At 40.6% G+C, this 21,571-nt stretch overlaps 1 protein-coding gene across 1 annotated transcript in view; it reads left to right on the forward strand.

The window, feature by feature from the left end:
• The window catches only part of LOC134539084 (collagen alpha-2(IV) chain), a 77,740-nt gene that overhangs the window by 6,973 nt on the left and 49,196 nt on the right, over window positions 1-21,571 (forward strand). The window lies entirely within an intron of this gene.

Here is a 21,571-nt window from a genome sequence, read left to right on the forward strand (position 1 = left end):
AACAAAATAGTGTTCGCGGAAATACTGGGTTCGGATTCTTACCCGGGCATTTATTCTTTTGTGGTCCCAGTACCTCCGACAGTTAAAGTTACATGTTATAGGTACCTTTCCCTGAACAGCTTGCCAGTATTAACTGTGCATGATCAAATATATAGTATGCATAACGTTAATATAATATAAAGTCAAATCGGATGAATATTCTATTATCTTTTTCACGGTAAAAAAAAAAATATTCTTGAACGAAACATCAAAATTATGGGCAAATTTTTCGTAAGAACTGCTCCGTATTATCTCATATATGCAAAAAAAATATATATAACCATAGCCACGAGTTGTACAACGTTTCAATATCTTTCTTGTAGTATTAGTAGAGAACCTAAAAAATTCGCGATTTCAATGACCTGTAGGATGGACTCCATGATCCTCTATGCACGCGGGAAAATTACATCTGCTCATTGGCTAAAGACTCGCGACACCTGTTAACTGGGACGCTAGTGATTCGATACTTCTTTTATTAAAAGTTTTCCATTGGCCGAGTGTCATTCAGATAAACTGTGGTCCAATCACTAGGGACCGGAAAAATTCGCGGGTTCAATGACCTGTAGGATGAACTCCATAGTTGTACGTACACTCGGTCAAATTCCACCCACTCATTGGCTGCTGTCTTGTGAGACGTCCCAGCGTAGCAGCCTGTGATTCGATAAAGCTTCGGTTGGGTGTTTCTCATTGGCCCAGAGTCACCCAGGTGAGTTGTGAACCAATAACAGAGGCAGCACTGAGGAATAACGGTTTTGTATTTTAGCCTATCGCGAAATTAATCCGCGAATTTTTCAGGTGTCTCTAAGTGTTACAAATGATTTGGGCCCCCTTGACGCAGCGTGTGGAAGTCCATGAAGGAGTCGCGGTCTGCGGGAGTGGACGGGAACAGTAGCTCCTCGGGCGTGCTCCCGGGACACCCACGGCCTACTCCTTCCCGCCGGAAGTCCCTCCCGGGACACTGCGCTTCCGGCACCCGGGCCCGATAACCGGGGTCCTCAGCCCCTCTCCTCTGCGTGCGCACAGAACACATCTTTCTACACGTCGACAACAGATTCCTTTGGAGACCAGTTGCCAAGGCATACTTTGTAACAGCCTACTACAAGAAAGATATTGTAACTTTGTACCTACAACACATGGCTATGGTTTTTTTTTTGTTTGTATATATGAGATGATACTGAGTATTTCTTATGAAAAATGGCGCATAATTTTTTTAATTTAATGTGTCATTCAAGCATAGTATTTTTAAACCATGGATTATTCAAATTATTGTACTATATTTCGTTTTATCAAGCGCAGCAGTTAATATTGGAAAGCTATTTAGGGAACGGTTAACAAATAAACTTTAACTATAGAAGATACTGGGACAGCACAAAGCATAAATTCCCGGGTAAGAATCCGCACCCAGTATCACTGCAAACACCATTCTGAATATTTCTGTTATATTTACATTTGCGGCTGCAGCACTGCCTATACTGTGTCCCACGAGTCACGAACCAAACACCATATGTATCTAAGCTCCAAAAAAAAATTGTAATTTTATAAAGATGTATCCAGCAAACTAGTTGCCAAAACATTCTCTCGTGAATCTACAGATAGACCAGCGCATATTGTACATTAGATGCCAGCGTTATAGCCTATACTATATGAGTCAGGCTTTGACCGACAAATTACTACTGCATGTTCAACATGCTATTTTGGACATAACGCCAATAATGATTACACCGTATGTCATAAGAAACCTCAACAATGGGCAAAAAAAATTTACGAGAAACGCTGGTTACTAACAATTAATTTTTGTTTTGTTTTGTTTTAGTGACAAACATAAAAACAGGTGGAAAACATTAATGATTCGCATCATTCAAAAATACAACTACACGAACAACGACAATGTTAGTCTATCTACTGGACAACTTAAGACAGACAAAACCAAACAAAGATCATGTTTACGAGCACAGTGACATGTTAATAAGTACAAGTGAATAGTATATATATTTATGACTCCGCCGCAGTCACTAAATTACTAAAATCAAATGCCGTACACCGAGAGCTGAGATGTTACACATCAAAACAACATGGCGTACTTCGGTACATCTCATACTTAGGGACCGGAAAAATTCGCGGATTCAATGACCTCTAGGATGAACTCCATAGTTTTACGTACACTCGGTCAAATGTCACCCACTCATTGGCTGCTGTATTGTGAGACGTACCAACGTAGCAGCCTGTGATTCGATAAAGCTTTGGTTTGGTGTTTCTCATTGGCCCAGAGTCATCCAGGTGAGTTGTGAGCCAATAGCAGAGGCGGCACTGAGGTATAACTATTTGTATTTTAGCCTATCGCGAAATGAATTCGCGAATTTTTCCGGTCTCTACTCATACTGTGTGGCGGCGCGCGAGGAGAGGTTATGTTCGGCGGCAACACACTCTCAGTTTCGACGGGCCGCGCCCTGGAATGCCGACACGTGTGGGAGAGGGGAGGGGTGCGTCTCTGGAGGTCGCTGACCCGCGCCGCGATGCAACAGCTGACTGTAAACACTGTCCGTGTGTGTGGGCCTCGCAGCCCCCACCCCCCCTCCCCCTCCCCATCGCACACAACTCACAGTGGCCTCTTTACTGTTCGGGGAACCCACCGTAAAGAAGGATCTAGCGGACGAGATGCAAGCTTCGCTTTCTTCAGCGCCCGTCGAGACCGAAGAACGGAGCTTAGCGCGTTCCTCCCAAGATGAACACTTCTTTTGAATCCATGTTTGTCCACCAACATGCCACCGAAGGGAAACAAAAAAACACACTGGTGCGTGCCCGCCCGCCACGCGCGTTAGACACGAATCTTCGCTGATAGAGGGAATGCATTAGAAAATATACAAGCATGCATGTGCACATTAATGCAAATATGCAATCGAGCGCCCCACTCCTGATCGTTGCACTTTCAGTTTGCATCATGAGCGTTACCCTTTTGTTTTACGCTCTTATTATGTCATCGTCACGTCTTGCACTGACCACAAAACTTCCAGACAAAAACGATCGGGGTTGGGAATAAAAATTACCTTTTCCTGTAACACTTAAAAACATGTTACAAAGTACATAAGGATCATACTGTTCTGTACAACTGTACTGATCAGTTTGCTCCTAGTAGTTTACTTTGGTTTCCGATACCTCGTAAACCTACCACAGAACTGTTCGTTGGTTTCATCTGTTTGTCGCTGTTTTGTCCAAGGTTGTTATTTGTCAATATTTACTGTTCTTCCACTGTGTTCGTCTGTGCTGTGACATTGTTATGACTAATTGCTTCCACGGAATTAACTGCGCTCTTCATACATTAGACTCCCTGTGTGTTCGTGTATTAATAGTTTTTGTCTCTTGTTGAAGTTTCTCTATGGCATACAGTATAAACCTTCAATTGTGTATGTCCAAAAAACGTTTTTAATCAATCGTATCCATTGCAATATCATTACAAGGAATGTTCTTCTATCCTTCTGCTGGTGACTAATTGTCAATAAGAGAAAAACATGGAAACGGGTGTAGCTTATTATTATTATTTTTTGAAAATTATAAATTTAACATGATTTCATTGATTAGTGCAGAACACGTAAACATTAAAACTTGAACATCTTACCATCCCATAAATTGTTCTCGTAACCAAGGAGAAAGATAAGGGATGGGGGAAGAGATCATACTTATAGCCCCTCCTATTCTCAAATAGAAGGTGCGCCCTTGGAATACAAGCTTGACTCGTTTGCCCCACCCCAATCTGTTCCTGGAAAGCTTCTTCTTCTTTTTTTGCCGGGATTGACTGAGAATTTACGGCAGCGCTAACGATATAAGCCACGCAAGCACACAGGTGCGCTGCGTGTCTACACTGTTAAGACTTTTCTCCTTAAATTTACGAACGACAGAGATTATAAGTAATTCTGTAACCTTCATAAATTTACGGGTATTGTTGTAAATATTCGGGCGCTGAATTGAATTACCTACTTTAACACGGAGTATTAAAAAAAATTCGCCAAAATCTAGTCAAATTTGCTGCAATTATTGTTATTATTATTTTTCTTTCCAATTGCACTTTAGCCCTGTTACCAACTGAAGTCGTAAGTCGGAATATTGCGTGGTTTCTACAGAGATTCAGTTGTATGTGATTACGAAGAAACCTCTGTTCATTTGAAGCGCATTATATGTTGAAAAGTACCTAGATTTACTGCGATTTCCAACAGCACAGATATTATTGATATCTTTATGATGGGAATGTGAGTTTTACTGGTTTTAGTGTAATACTACTTATTATTATCTTGTTTTGGCAAAGCCGGATTTTTCTACGTGTTAATTAATTTCCAGCATTTATGCCTTTGCTGAATTTTTAATTACCTGTAAATTAGTTTTTAGGTTAAATTTTGTAATATTTATCCCTTATATCTTTGAACGTTTAGTCAAAAAGCTTAATTTTGCTTTCTATCTTATTACCTATTTTATAATGTATTGTTACGCTCATTTTTTTTGTAAAAATTTCAATGAATGATGTACCTAATAATAGAAAATGTGAGTAAGTGTAAGAAAATTCGTATCTCCGAAACTTCACTACCAATAAAGACGATAATAAATAATAAAAAATTACACGTGAGGGAATCTTCCAGTACTCACCAGGGATGTGTAAGATGTAATCCCAGTAACGAGCAGATTCATGTCTTGTAGCAAATGAACTTATGATACGAAACTCGGACACGAAATGTAACGTAGAAATATTCTTTAAAGTAACACCGAACGTGATCAATATATACGTAAATTGTGTTTTCCACTACATTTCTGGACGCGCATCACACTTAGGTTTCCGCACCCGCCGCTATAATTTGCTACCGGAGCAGCTACGTCGACCATCGAATCATTCGATTTGCATATAGCGAAAGGTTAAACTATATAATAAAAAGGTTCCGATAAAAGCAAAAAAAAAAATATAAAAATACTAAACCCGGCTTTCGACCTGATTATCAACAAGGAATTTTATTAAAATACTGCCCATCTTGTTAAAATTAATTAAACCGTTAATACTATGGTTTCCCTTTGTCTTTGTGAACTTTGGTTCGCGCCGTCCCGCCACAGATGGCAGCACCGCGGTTACACATTTCCGTTCCATGAGACTTCCGTTCCATTCACGAAATTGCCGTGTACCAAGAGCTAAGATGTTACACATCAACAACCGTAGACACTGACAACGGTGACAAAGTGTCGTGCAACTCTCACGGGGCGAATAACGTGTAGCTTGTGACGGTGTAGCGGCCACAGCCATCGCGAACACTCCTGCGTGAAGGTCGGGGGTCGGAGGTCACGGGGCGGCGGGTGCTGACCCTCCCTCGGTCAGGCACGAAGCGTCCTCTGCCGGGCTGAGAATAGCGTCCCCGTTTTAATTAACGACCCCGCCGTCTCTTGGGTCACTCTTCCCCGGACACACCCTCGTAATTGCCGCCCGGGTTCCATCTGACAAGGACCCATAGCTCGCTGCAACAAGGAACTAAGCGCACTTCCTCATTTTTCATATTGAACTTGAAGTGCCGTTGCCGAAGAGATCATCAGAAACTCACGACACAAACAATATAACGGGCGGTGATTTTTTTTTCCGCGAAAAAAAAGTATAACGAAGTATAATTCGATATGCCATAGCTATATCTGCATAACATGATCAGCTGGATTGAAGCTTTCTCTGCTATATGAGATGTCGCGCATCGTCGACGTTTCGGCGCACATTTCTGTCGCCATCTTCAGAAAACTAGCGGTGAACTGTTACGGTTTCTTTAAAAAGTGTTCAGATGAGCGTAATTAACTGTACCCAGTAGCGTAGCAAAGAACAGTTTTCGACCACTGCCTAAGCATTTGAAAAGTCAAAACTTTAAATATGTCATAAACTGGAAAATAAATAAAGAAGCTAAGACATTAGATCATAGTGTCCTGGATGAAAACTTTAAGTTGACTAATATATATTTTAGAAAAAAATTGATGCTAAAGAAAGCGCCTACAGGGAGAATTTTAATTCTGTTACTCCCCGGCAAGGAACTAAATAGCATATCTTTGCAAAATTCCATCTTTTCTAAGAATTTTACATGATGCATAACATATGAATTGTGATTTTTATTTTTTCTCAATTTGGTGGGTGTTATCCCAATCACTTTTCTCTCTACGCCACTGATCCGAACTTTGGTCCATGGCTCCACCATAGAGGTAGGAAGTTAATGATAGAGAGAGTGCGAATTTTTCCAGTCACATAATTGAAGTCAACAACTCCCATTCCAATCTGGATAGCAAAACAATTATTGTCTGGTTATAATGAAGTTAAAAGCTAGTTCCTTGCTGATGATAATTTTACGGTTCTTTCTAGCGAGTTACTTCGAATATATTATGCAGCTAGGGTTTGTTATGCTAATAAATTGCTCCCAGAGTGACTCCAACTTCAGAATAGAATACCTCAGGGTGTTTTACAAACACTGTTTTTTTTTTTTTTTTTGCACTTTTCCAAGAAAAATCTGTTGCCAACGATCTCACTTGTAGAACTGCAAGGCAGAGCTTTATACTATTTGTAATTTTACAACTTGTCCAGCGATGACTGGGCTGCAGCAGTGGTTCCATGTGCCCTTCTTGCTCCCCCTCTTGCCGCTCGCCCACTCCTTCGCCGCGTCTCCCCCCCCCCCCCCTCCTCGCCACTCCTCCAGTACCCGAGGAGCGGACCAGACGATTCCGTGGCTCTCACAACCATTGGCCGCCACGACGGCGACAGAGAGGCTGCCGGGTCGCCCCTAATGGACCCGGCTTCAATTCCACTTCATTGAAGTCGTAGATTGGCGCACACCGACTTCTGGCGGACCGCGGCTCGCAAACCGCACGCACCCGTCGGCGGGGACGCACCACAACGCCGAAATACCACAACGCCGAATGCCAAATTGACTAAAACGCCCAACAGCTAGAAAACTGCTGTGTACCACAACGCCGAAATACATTAACGCCGATAAATGTCATTGCAGGACTGCCACAAAGGTTAGGTTAGGTTAGAAAAGATTAGCACACAAATTCATTCAGTTGTTTTTTTCATGTTGCTCCTGTGGCCCCTCCCTCCCCGCCGCAACATTTTTCGGCGTTACTGTATTTCGGCGTTGTGGTACACAGCAGTTTTCTAGCTGTCGGCGTTGCGGTCAAATTGGCATTCGGCGTTATTGTACGTTCGGCGTTGTGGTATTTCGGCGTTGTGGTAACGACCCCCCGGTCGGCTGCCGCAGCTTACACGAGCCGTGTCTTCGACGGGCGACGTCTTAGCCCTCGGCACACGGCATTTGGCGGGAGTCATTGCGTGAACGGAACGGAAATGTGTGACAGCCACGGTTGCTGCCATCCGTATCCGTGGCGGATGGCGTCAACCAAAGTTCACAAAAAAAAAAATCTTTATAGTGTTAAATGTTAAATGAATTCTAACAAAATGGGCAGGGGGCCGAGGCACGTTTGGTTGGACCTGTTTCTGGAAAAGGGGGGGAGGGTGTTTGTTGTTTGTCTAGGGGTTATGGAATACCCTCCAGGGAAGAATAAAAAGTATGATCCTCGAAAAAAACTAATTATACTAAGTGAAGGCCTCTTCAGCGCTTCTTCGAAATCTGAAACTCTGACATGAATATTGTCATTTGTACTTATGTACCACTGCTTACGATTTTAGAGTCATTCTAGGCTGTTTTGATATAATTTCTTGGACATACGCCGTTGTAGTTTTGCACTGTTTGCCAAGGGAAACATTCATTAATGCAAAATATAACAAAATATAAAAACATAACCCCCACAGAAAACAAGCCTAAATAAGCTGATGTCAAACAGATGAACCCAACGACGAACATAATACGGTATTGTGGACAACACCACCACGACGACAGCACAAGCGAACACATTCAAACTTAAATATCAGACAGCACAAGGATTCCGCGGAAATAATTTAGTCACGAGAAAATAATGACAGTACAGACGAACACAGCGAGCTAACAACGACGAGCCAGTTTCAACCATAACAGTAAATGCATACAGACAACAAAACCTGAACAACGCAGCAAATATGAAGATAAAAATATATTACGGACCACACATCGACAAAACAGACGAACTCAGTAGGTTTCCTAAGACAAAACAGTTGCGACGTTTCGGGAACTGGCATCTGTTCCCGTCATCAGGTACAGACATACTGATATCGGACACTGGAAAAAATGGGGAAGGGGGGTTTGTATATATTCGACCTCCTCCCCTAGCACAGCCAAAGGCTTGTTTTCTGTTTGTTTATGTTTCAATTTTTATTTATTATTTTGAAATTTTGAATTTTTTTCCATGACAAACAGTACAAAACTGCAATTTCGTATGTCCAAGAAATATTATTAAATCAAAATTCACCGTTGCTTGGAATTTTTTTTTTAAGAACGTATCATCCTATGGCTGGTTAACGTGTAGCATTATTATTGAGAAAAAAAAAAAATCTGGCTTTACAGGGGGCCAAGTCTCTCCCCCCCCCCCCCCCCCTTTTTCAGAAAATCTGCCGCTCCCTGACTTCTCCCTTGGTTCTTGTACGAGCACGAACATTCTCAGTCAGGCATGTAACCAGAAGGGGGTAAACGGGGCTTGTACCCTGGGCGCAGTTCGTTGTACGGGGGGAGGGGAGAGGGGGATAAACTGAAAGAGTAATATTTACTATAGATTTTAACTTGCTTATCGTGTTACAACACACAAAAACAAATTGTTTTGGAGTGCAGACGAACTGAATTATTTGTGTCGAAAGATACACACATATAGGTATATCTTCAAAATATTAAAAAAAAAAAAAAAAAAAAAAAAAAAACTTGTATTTTTCGCGCACTTTCCAACTTGCGATAAATTAAAAACGACATTACTGCAAATAAATATGTTTGTTTACCATCCAAGTTGAATAAAAAAAATATATTTGGAATAGTGGAATTAATACGTGGTGGCGACACGAGGTGTTGTCCGGAAAAGGTTTTGGTTTGGTTGGTTTTGAAAGCAAAGAAGGGGTGGGGGGTGTGCCAAGATAAAGTAAAGTATAGTCTAGTTACGTCGCTATCCTCGGTACAGTCGCTGCTCGCGCCCCTCCGGCTGCTGCGATAGTGCTATAAATAGAACGCGGGATGCCGGTTTACGGGTGTTGTTGGGTTTGTGGGAGGGGGAGGTGACGACCTGTTCAGTGTTTGCCCCAGCCCGATAAGAGGCAGTCGACGGCGTGGCGAGGCCTCTGCGAGTCTTCGTCTTCCTTCACCCCACACTGAATCTCTCATGTGTTAACATCTCAGCACTCGGTAACACGGCATCTGGTAGGAGTAATATCCTGCACGGGACCAAGTCGCACGGAACGGAAATGTGTAACAAAGGCGCATCCATCCGTGGCGGATGGTCTTCACACTTAATGTTTGATGAATTTTAACAAGATGGTCATTATTGACGTGACAACGTCTTATAAATCGATGAACGCCGGCTGCACGCACGAAAAAAGTGTCTCCCGTTACGCACATTGTCCCGTTACGCTCATTGTCCCGTTACGCTCATTGTACGCTTGCGCCGCATCTATCTCTCTTCTACTCGATTGGAACAACCATCGATTTGACTTTTTTTCCGAGGCACATTAAACTTGAAACACTCCCATTCGTTTCCTACTTTTCCTATCATCGTCCTATCCTTAACAGAATAACTCATATTGGAAGAAGTTAAATAGCAAACATGTATAAAAGTTATAGTTAAAAAAATCTCTTCGTTAAAGTAATAAACATATTTGAATTAATGAGTGCAAATAAAAGTAAATGTATCTATTAAATTGTAGATTTCATTTCACTCCTTTGTATCCATACAAAATAGTGATAATTCAATAAAAATTATTCAATTTTATTCATAAAAGTATGCAATTATTTCATCAATGTTTTGTTATGACGTTGTCACGTTAAACTATCGTCCGTAAACCGACTTTACAAGACAACCAATTTTTTTTTAATAACATTCCTTGGGGTTTAGTAATTTTTTTCAAGTCTTTTTTCGCTTTTATCGGAGCCGCTTTTATTATGTAGTTAGTTTAAAATTTCGGTCTGCAAATGGCGTCACGGCTCCGGCAGCGAGTTCTAGCGGTGGGTGCGGAAACTACGTGTGATTCGCGTCCAGAAATGTGGTTGAACGCACAATTTACCAATTTTTTCATCACGCTCGGGCATTATTATAAAGAATTATGCGTTAAATTTCGCGTCCGTGTTTCGTATTGTAGACTAAGTGTATTTGCAACATGAGAACACGTAAATTTGCTCGTTACCGAGGTTAGATATTAACACATCACTGGCGAGTAATGAAAGACCCGATCGCATTATTTTTTTTTTGAAGTTATATCAATCGACGCGTTATGAAGGGAAAAAAATGATGAGAGTGAATTTTTATGATGCAAGCGCAGCATGCAACAAAAATTGCACAATAAAAAAAGGCTACATACAAATAAAAATTGTGTATGTTTTTAAATCATAGTGAGTGATATTGAATACTGGTGCCTGTAATTAAAAATCCTTAATTTAATGTAAATATAAGTGACAGAAAATGTGTTTATGAGGTTATGGTCACGTGTATAATATTTGCATTATAAATTATTACATTATTATTTAATAATTTGACCAAATTAAATAATTTATTTCAAACCCGTATAAATATTCATATTAAATACTGAGTATGTATTCAATATATAGCTATATAATTTTGATTGAATTTATACTTTACCAGCTGTATTATTAATGTCAATCCAGAAATTTTATTATTTTACTGAACAATTAAAGTTAGGTTTTGTTTTTACGCCAAGTAAGTATAACTTCTACCGTGCGTACATAAATAAGTAGGGACCGGAAAAATTCGCGGGTTCAATGACCTGTAGAATGAACTCCATAGTTCTACGTACACTCGGTCAAATGCCACCCACTGATTGGCTGCTGTCTTGTGAGACGTCCCAACGTAGCAGCCTGTGATTCGATAGGGCTTTGGTTGGGTGTTTCTCATTGGCCCAGATTCATCCAGGTGAGTTGTGAGCCAATAACAGAGGCAGCACTGAGGTATAACTATTTGTGTTTTAGCCTATCGCGAAATGAATTAGCGAATTTTTCCGGTTTCTATAAATAAGTACTCGCACACATATATAATATTTTTTTTAATTTTGAAGGGTTTGATAAGTTTTGCATTAATTGTAAAAAAAATGCATAGGGAGGGGGGGGGGGGGTTGAACGCCCCTCGCCCCTAGTTCCTCGGTGGTGAACGAGCTAGAGAACTGTCTGGTTCCAGACGGGCGACGCAGCCGGCTGGCAAAACACGAGGAGGCGGGATTCTCGCGCGCGAACAGAGGCCTTGTTTGCTCAGTCGCGGCGGTTCGCAGGCGCGTCGGGCTTATTTACAACCCGAAATAAAATATATAAAAAAAAGCGCGGGGCCTTTTTTTTTTTTTGCGCACCGAGTGACGCCATTTAGTCATAAAGTTGGCACATTGGAAACTACACACATGGCGTCAGATCCCCGCCTCTAAAGAAAAAATAAATAGATGAAAGATGGTTCACACAGCAAAAAAAAAAAAAAATGCGAACCTGCAAAATGTCACTCGTTTTTTACAGTAAACAACATGGTTTAATGGGCTGAAGGAAGTTGGTAATGTTAAAGAGGTTGGCGATACAGGCTGGGCCTTCACGTAGCCTGTTAACATATGTATATTTCCAAACCTATTCCCTGAAATTTAAAATTCCCCGACTGTTCCACGATTTTTCTCGATATTAAAAATTCCCTGACTTTTTACTGAGTAGTTTTCTGGAATAAAAATATCTCTTTCAAAATTCCCTGATTTTTCCACTGAAATTCAAAATTACCAGAATCTTTTTTTTTTTCCTGAAATGCAAAATACCCATAATATTCCCTGATTTTTCTTAAAATTGTAAATTCCCTGACTTTTCTTTTTTTTCTGAAATGTAAAATACCCTTAGCCAGTCTCTGAATTTTTTTTAAATTCAAAATTCCCTGTCTTTTCATTTTTTTTTCCTGAAATGTAAAACACCTTTACTATCGCCTGATTTTTCCCTGAAATTCAAAATTCACTGATATTTCCTGACTACTCCCTGTCCGCCTCGCGGCCGGGCTGTGGGGAAGCCTACAACTCACATAGTTTCGGTTCCCTTCCACGTTCGTGCAACTTCGGATTTCTCTCAAAAATTGAAATTAAAAAAAAATCGAAGGGTTAGGTTAGGTTAGTCACAACATGCTTGTTTTCATTGGAAACTTCTGATTTAGCGGCTGAAGTGGCGTTAATACCAAAACGCAAAACTTCCGGAAATGTTCGGAAATTTTTGCAAGGGAACCGAAACTACGTGAGTTGTAGGCTTCCCCCGGACTGTGACAGCGAACAGCCGAAGGGCGGCGAGGCCTTTGTTCGCGCGCGCACAACGGGTCCTTTACTACCGCCGTGCGCGGAATGGGGACGTCATCCCAACCCCCCCCCCCCTCTTTTTTTGTTTTACGTTCTCGTCCTTAACCCTCAGACGTCACCGTTCCAACAGCGCGCCCGTGGCGAACTTACAGCTCGCAGAGGATAGAGGAAACTAGCGGATGTGCTTCGCGACAGACTAGCATTCAAATTTTCACACATTTTCATCAAATCGCTAGAGACCTGAAAAAAATTCGCGGATTCATTTCGTGATAGGCTAGAATCTAAATACGTTTGCCTTCTTACTGAATCGGTGATTGGGCCACAGTTTATCTGAATGACACTCGGCCAATGAAAAACCTTCAAAAAAAGACGTATAGATAGAGACCTGCAAAATTCGCGGATTCATTCGGTGATACGCTACAATTCAAACACATATACCTCTTAGATAATTTTGCTATTGGCTTACTGTTCATCTGGACGAATCTCGACCAGTTATAAACCCTCAACCAAAGAAGGATCGAATCACAGACAAACCAGCTGAGAAGACTTATAAGTCGGCAGCCAATGTTGCCCGAGTGTACAGTCTATCCTGAAGGCCATCGAAACCGCGAATTTTGCAGGTCTCTACGTATCGAATCTCGAGCGGCCCAGTTAACATGTGTCGCGAGTCAGTAGCCAATTAGCAAAAGTAATTTTCCCGCGTGCATAGAGGATTATGGAGTCTATCCTACAGGTCATTGAAATCGCGGATATTTCCGGTCTCTACAAATCGCTATTGGCATGAACGAGGTGTGATAAAAAAATTACGTTGAATGAATTTCTACAGCAGAAACTGCTGAAGCTACATCTATTTGACGTAACAAACCCGACAGCGTGTTCCGTTGAGATAGTCAGCGTCAAGTTTGAACAAGTTGTGACTTGTCAGTCGGCTTCCTTAGCCGTGTCTACCGTGTCTGTCGCGCATCATGGATAGAGAGAGACCCGTAAATTTTGTCTGACCTCAGGGTAGGATTCTAAGTCTTAGGTGTGCTCAACCTATGTTTGCTTTACCATTGGTTGATTATTTAGTGAGAACATTTTCACCCTTGTTAATTGGCACTACATGACTCGCTTACTTCTCTCTTAACTGGGCGTCGTTGGCTCACGGTCGTAGAGGGGCGTGTACAAATAACTGTGATCCAATCATGAACACAGAACCAGATCGTGAAGGTTTGCATTCTAACGTGCGACTAATAGAATGCGCGATATTTCCGTATCTATAATTACTGATATCGAACAAATTTGTTAACATTTTGATTTATTTGTTCAGACGTAGTTCATAAATTCTTCAGTCTGTATTTCCATATCTCGTACCATCCTGTTCTCCGACTGATTTCATTTTAACTGATCTTCTATATTATCTTCTTGCTTCGATTATCTTCATTCTGTGCAACTTCTGCGTTTTGTCTGCAGTCATTCTTTACTCTTCTCAACTTCCTTTAGAATTATTTTATCTTATTTCCGTACTCCAGTTAGTTTCCTCTCAAAGTTCTTGCTTGTTTCTAAATCCATCGTTATTCGGATATAATGGTCTTTATCTCCTCTGATTCTTCCCTTTCTTGCTTCAGCAGAAATTACTACATAATGACGATGGATTTAGAAGAAGAAAAAACAAGGACTTGGAAAATAAACTAACTGAAGTAAGAAGATAAGAACTGAAGTAAGAAGATAGTATAAAATAATGCTTTAGGAAGTTACGAAAATCGGATAGTGACGCAGACAAAAAAGCAGAAGATGCAAGGAAAGACGATAATCGAAGCAAGAAGATGAGATAAAAGATAAGTTATGCACGAAACCAGTCAGAGGACAGGATGGTACGAGGTATGAAAGTACAGAAATAAGAAATTACGTTCAATGTCTGAACAAATGAGAAAGTCTAGGACAAAGAAGAAAAAAATAAAGAAAAGATATTTAGAAGAAATAAAGTGCACGCACGATAAAAAAAAAAAAATATTCAAGCCACAAGATCAGGCTAATGCCGTAGAACTGGAACATGAGATGCCCCTCTTGGATGTCGCCGCGGGAATAACCGATCACCGTTCTCTCTCTCTCTCTCTCTCTCTCTCTCTCTCTCTCTCTCTCTCTCTCTCCTTCTCACCCTCGGCAGTGACCCACATCCCCCCGGACTATCAGCCGCTCACGGGAGCGCGTCATTAAACCGCCATCTCAGTCGCGTCCAGCGAGGCAGACTGCGGCGGGGGACGCAGTGTTGCCAGATTGTAAATGTCAATGTCTCGTACCAAGGAGCAAAAATTCTCGTACGACACTCAAAAAATCTTGTACACAATGGTATTGTAAAAGCAAAAGTTCAAATGTGTTTCTACAATATTTTTATATATACTTGACATTTGAGTTACAAGCCTAACAAATCTGAACTAAACAATTTTCACAATCCTATGATTACATAAGTAAAACATTATTAACAACAATTTTCACAATACAATTAATCCTGTCATTCACTCTTTTTGCACTATTTTTTTCGTAAAAAATATCCAGTTTTTTTTCTTTTTTTTTTTCGTTAATTTAACATACAAAAATACTCTAAATTGTGAGTTAGGGGTTGTGCATTTAACATTATTCTGACACTGGGTCATCATTTCCTGAGCTAGACAAATAGAGGTTGGCACAAGTCAACGCTGTCGGGCAGGAACTTCACTTAATGGTATTAAGTTACAAAAGAAATATACACTTGTTTTGACAAAAAGATACAATAAAACTAATATATCTTACTAGAACCCGGGTAAAAAAAAAAAAACCAACAGTGATAGTGATTTTCAAAATTCTCGTACAGATGCGTACGAGATCCAACTTTACCTCGTACAAACACGAGAATTCTCGTACGTCTGGCAACACTGCGGGGGAGGCACAATGGGTCGCTATGGGGAGCTCACACGCAGCTTATCGGCCCTTGCGGCCAGCTCTACCCTCTGTGGATCATTCTTGCAAGCATTGCGCCAACACACGCTGGGTCCTTAGATTGCAGTGTGCATTACAATAGTTGTTTACTCTCTTTTTCCAGTGCGTGGTTTCTTGCTTATAGCGTTGTCCTTGTTCCGGTATGCTCTGTTGCCATATATAAGCAATAGAACACAACAGTTATAGACAAAATTGTGTAATATAAGAACATAAAAAATATATATATCTGAAACACCGTATTTTGTAAAGTAAAAAAATTGAAATAATAGTTTTGAAAATTTGTTGTATTCCGTCAAGAGCATCATCTAAGGATATTTCATTGAAAGGTTTTAACTTTTTAGTCAACAATTTTTAAATCATTCATTATTAACTCCTTTTTTTTTTGCTCTTTTGAGCATAGCACATAGCTTTATGGCAAGCCTTGTTATTAATAGTGACCGAATGCTACAAATAGTTTTTTCCTGTGAAACAATAATTGGTGTTTCGCATTACATTTTCTTTTTCTGTCAGAATGACTACAGTAATAGAGATACAAATATAAACTACACAGAAAAATGTTATGCATATACTCATATAAAGATAAATCAGACCGTAGTAAAAATATGATAGAGATTGTACAAGACATATGCTGATTACTTAATGTTACAAACATGAAATTAGTAATGATAAAAGGGGGGAAGTGGTTTTAATTAACAAGGTTTTGTGGTGAGCAGTTTAAGTCGCACTGAGATATCCTGCTGCGGAGTTATTATATATTATTTCAAATAGGAAGTTAAAAAAAAATTATTGACAATGATTGAACTGTCCATAGTGACACATGGTGTTTTTTTCGCTGGTAAGATGCACCACCGCCTGAAGTTAAGAGGAATGAACTGTCCATAAGGACGAATGGTGCTTTTAGCTGGTACCTGAAGTTACAGGAATAGTTGTCCATTAGTACACCTGGTGCTTGCTTCTCGCTGGTAGGTGTGTTACGATCTGAAATAACAGGAATGAATCGACGATAAGGACACGTGTTGCTTCTCTCTGGTGGGTGTGTATCACCGCCTGAAATAACAGGAATGAACTGTCCATAATGACACATGGTGCTTCTCGCATGCTGAGGACCGAATCAAACCGGTTGCCCTTCCAGAGCAGAAGTGCCGCAGGGCAGAGCCCTCTCATCTCCTTCATTAGGGGCACACTGTTTAGAGAAGGACCACGAGGCCCCAGGGGCGAGAGATTAAGACCCCTCCCCCCCTTTCCCTGACCACACACACACACACGCACACGCCGTCTCTGGATGATCAATGGACCGGCGTGCGCAGTCGCCCAGTCGCAGCCTTCGAGTGGGAAATTCAAGCCAAACTCGGTATAGCCTCTAAGCGCGGTGTCTCCTCCGAACTGGCGCGCAGTCTTCTCCCTCGTCACAGGATAACTGCTGTGAAATTTCGAGCGGCGACCGTGACATTATATGGCCGAGAAATGAAGATAAAGGTGTCATGCAAGGTCCCTTAAGTGCTTTCAAGAATCTGTACCGGTTGTTTTACGCCTGAAAATTTACTCTGAAAACATGGTTCCGTTTTAGCCATTTTAACTCTTCTAAAAATACAATTTAAAAACTTAATCCGAAATCCAAAGTACTTTTGGACCCTCAGCGAACTCTTAAAAATGCTTTTCGTAAGCAGACCCCACGCGGATATCTTGAGTAGTTTTGAAATCGCGTTGTTTTTTCTGAAGCTCTGCACACCGTATGTGTACTCGCTCGCCGAGTTGATTTTCTTTTCCTTTTTTTTTTCGTAATTTTTTTTTTTTTTTTTTTTAAAGGACACTTGTAACATTTTTACTCTGTACCTCCCTTGCATTTGTAGTTCCGTCACAAACACCGATATTCACTTAGTGTAATATCACGGATGTAAAAAGCCAAGCAAATGATGATAATTGTGAGTTCTAAGAAACCGTGTTTTGTGCAGCTGGTTTATTACATTGGCAATTGATCTGCATTTCAAATAAAGGTTTTGTGGGAATCTGCGTTTTATTTTTCTGGCCTTGTTTGATCTCTTAAAACTGGTCCGAGCCGATCCGAGTCGAACAAGAGCGCTCAGAGGGTAGTGGAAAAGTGCAAACACCAATTTAGGCATCGTACTTAACCTCAAGTTTGACTTGCCGAAAACGCAGATGGCAGGGAGTCTTCAACAGACCGAGTGTTTCCAGCGTGGGTGACCCTCGATGAATTATGCATCGTTACCTGCACGACGGTTCTCGTCACGACGCCATTGTTCCGTGTAGGGGGAGGGGGGGATGGGCCCCCCCCCCGGGGGGGAGGAGGGGGTGGATGACGCATTCATTGTCGTGGAGCGACGGGCCGACCACAAGTCCTTCGTTGCATCCTGGTCGTGTCTACAGCGCGTCTCATCATTAGTTTGCAGTGTGCACTTACTCTCTCTTTCCAATACACTATTTCTGCCGTTAGCGCTGTCCTTATTTCGGCATACCTTACGCCATAGAACAAAAACATTTTAGACACAACTTGTGATGAAATTTCTTTAAAATGTATCTGAAACATTGTATTTTAGAAAATAAAATTTGGAATGAAAATTTTGGAAATACCTACCTTTTCCTGATGCATTTCATCAAGAGCATCATCTTTTATTATTTATTTTATTTATAGTCATAATTCAAAGACGCCATCGTGGGTACAACAGTTCTTGTCAACGATGATTAATATCATTTAATATTAAATTATTTTGTTATTTTGTGCATAGCGTATACGTTGATGGAATTATTTGATATTAATAATAGCAGACTGTTACAAATATTAAAATATGTAAAAAAAATGTGAAATATTAGTTTGTGTTAAGTATCAAATCAAATTTTATTTTTTGTCATAATGACTACAACTGTGGTAATACTGATCTTATCATACCAGCTCACTTCCCTCCTACACGAACACTGGTTGGCTCACGGTCGTTGAGGGGGCGTGCCCAAACACAATTCGGTCCAATCATTAACACCGTGCAAGAGTATGAAGGTTTGCGTCCCAGCTTACGACCAAATGAATCTGCAAAATCCCCCCCCCCCCCCCACTTTCCCACCTTTAGTCATCATCTACAACTACAGTCCGTAGAGCATAACAGGTGAGGATGCTTCGTGCGTTTTCTTGCCCTATTTTTTTTCAGGGCCCTACAATAACATTTTGAAAATAGGAAGGGGAAGGAGGATAGTTTCGTAGTTACCAGTCAGTATTTCTGTCAAAAAAAAACATTTCTGTCAAAATGATTATTTTAACCCCTACGAAGACATGGATTAAAGATACCAAAATTCGTCTTAGTGGGTATTATAAAAAAAATTATGTTAACAAAACAAATTTGGTGATGTCCTTACCGAGTGATTTTGAATGCGACCGACAAACTGCGGCTGACAGGTTCATCAGAACAGACCGGGAAAAGTCGCAGATTTATTTCGCCATAGGTTAATACATATACCTACCTTTAAGCTGCTTTTTCTATTGGCTCACTGTACATCTGGACGACTATTTGTTTTTATAAATGATAACAATTACTGTACATATTCATATTTGCCAAGCTGGTTTTTATAGGTTTTTCGTAAACAAACTTTATATGTCGATGTAAGTACCGCAATTTGTAACAAAACGTACAAAAGCAAACCATCAGTAGGAGAGAATTTTTTTTTTTCCCGGCATGAATAAAATCAGTAAGCTAAGAAAAGGTTGAGGTCACATTCACAGTCGTGCTTCACTTCGCTTGTCGTCTCGGCGTGTCTCGAGGAGTAGCAGGTCTCGGCGAGGAATTTGCTACCTGTTGCAACCTTGGGCTCGCTATCTCCCTCTCTCGTCCCTTCTTCAGCAGTCTGCGCTGCTCTTTATTTCCACCTCCCTTTTCTCAGCTTCTCACTCTCTCTGTCTAATCCTCTAATGCATTTTGCACTGTGAGCAATAAGTGCAATATGTGGCATGAGACGAAGAAACTAAAAACAAGTATCCTAAAAATTTGTATTTAAAAACAATAAAAACAAAAAAAATTAATATAAATGTGTATTATTATTGACTTTATAGAGTGGGTCCGAATTCCACCAGCACTCTTCGGAGGGAGTCAAGAACTGGACACAAACTCCGCAAATTACTGGAACATTCACTACGCTTCAGGAGTTTTGATTTCTTTCATAAAATACTGATGTTGTACTACACGGATCCAAAACCATCAGTGCAGACTGCATCTCCTCATACTTCAATATCTTAGAATCACAACGCGGGAGTTTTGAGAACACACTTTTGGCTCTGAGTATCCATGCTGTTACTCGCTTAAGTTTTGAAAATGATGAAAATGTTTCCAACAATTTTACCAATAAATAAGATGCAATACAGACGAATTATGCTCTAAAGTGTTTCCTCGGACTGGTACGCGTCTTTTAAGTTGGGGATGAACAACCTTTTTATTGTGAATAACAGATAAAGTATTTAAGACGGTTCACTGAGGGTCTGGATTTTGTTTAACAGAACGAAGTTACACAACCAGCCGCGAATTTTGTGGTTATAGCAAAATTCAGGAAGCGTTTGCTTCCGCGAAGTATTGATGGGATTCGTGAGGTGAACAGCAGAGAGAGCCACTGTCAAGCCTAGCTCGAGTGGGGAAAGTGTGATTTATTTGTGGACATACATTTAGATTGTTATAATTTAATTAATAGTCAAGATACTAGCTAACGAGTGAAACTGTATTTAATTAATTGGGCTATTTTGTACCTGTTTACACACTCGTAACAGAAATTTTGCATACTTTTGCCTTTTTTAGCAACTCGTAATTCGCAAATCTGAGATTGGATCCGGTGTTAGCTATATAACTGTGACAGTTTGTACAGATATGTCCATTAGGGTTTTATGTATCATATTTCAGCTATCACAAACCCATTAGTTCATTCTTTGATTGCACTGGAGGCATGGACAGCCACTAGCAAATAAAGGTCTATTTTCAACTCATTATTACGCGTTTTTCGAATATTTACTATCTCTCTCATTTGTGAAGTTTGACTTCTAACGCGCTTTAAGGCCCCGCATCCATGATATTTTTTTTTTAAGCTGACGTTCAAATAGACTGCGCACCGTCTCGTTAGTCATAACTACTGTCGTTCAGCTGAAATGATGCATGCGAACGTTCGGGCCAATGAGATGGGCTCACAATTACTCCGGCGGTGATGCGTCAGCGCCTGGCATGCATGCAACCGGGCGCACAGACCTGCATCGCTGGTCGACAGCCAAGGCCAAGTTAAGGGACGTCTCCCGCATCTTCGCTTCTCGGGCGCGTACAAGCGCATTGCGTGTACGCATAAGTCTTCCGTGACGGGTCGTACATCACCGCTCCTTACCGCCTTTATTACGAGCGTCGTCCCGCCCTGGCTGCCCGAGTGCATGCGCCAGCGCCTCGCTGACGGCAGACGGCACGCAGGGGAACTATCGTGGCACGCGAACAATCGATCATAGCAGTCGAATGCATGAACTCGTCACCAAGGTATCGCGCCTGTAAATTGCGCGTTGCTGACTGCTTGCAACTTTCCGTGACGTCACAACGAGCAAAGACCAGGTTTATGAACCACGCCTAAAGAAACGCAAAAACGCAAAACGCAAGACGCAAGTTTTCAAATACTAGTTTATTCGAATTTCGTTCGGCGCAGTTAAGACGTGTACACCTTCTCTTACACTGAACAATGAGTCATAAACAAGGTATAATAAGTTATTCTAGGAATTAAACATAAAATTACGTACTAACAAATTACATCAATTACTCATGAATCATCTACAAATTTAACATCTAATTTAATACTAACATTAACCATATAAAATATTATATTAAATATAAAAAATATTTAAATGTAAATAAATACTAACCTTAAGCATATTAAATATTGTTTTGAATACAAAATATTGAAGTATTATTAAATGCAAACCTAAAATATATTAAATATGGTTTTAAATAGAAAAATGTTTAATTGTAATTAAAATCCTACATAAAACAAATTTAAAAAAAGCAACGCTGGAATCCCCCAATTTTCCACTTTTGCGTTTTAGCTTGAGATCCCGCCCCCTTTATTAGAAGTGAAGTGTTGCGCAGAATGATTAAGGAGAACGAAATGGAATAAATAAGTGAATATTAT

Source organism: Bacillus rossius, chromosome 14 (genome assembly GCF_032445375.1).
Source record: "Bacillus rossius redtenbacheri isolate Brsri chromosome 14, Brsri_v3, whole genome shotgun sequence".
In the NCBI taxonomy this organism is placed as follows: Eukaryota; Metazoa; Arthropoda; class Insecta; order Phasmatodea; family Bacillidae; genus Bacillus; species Bacillus rossius.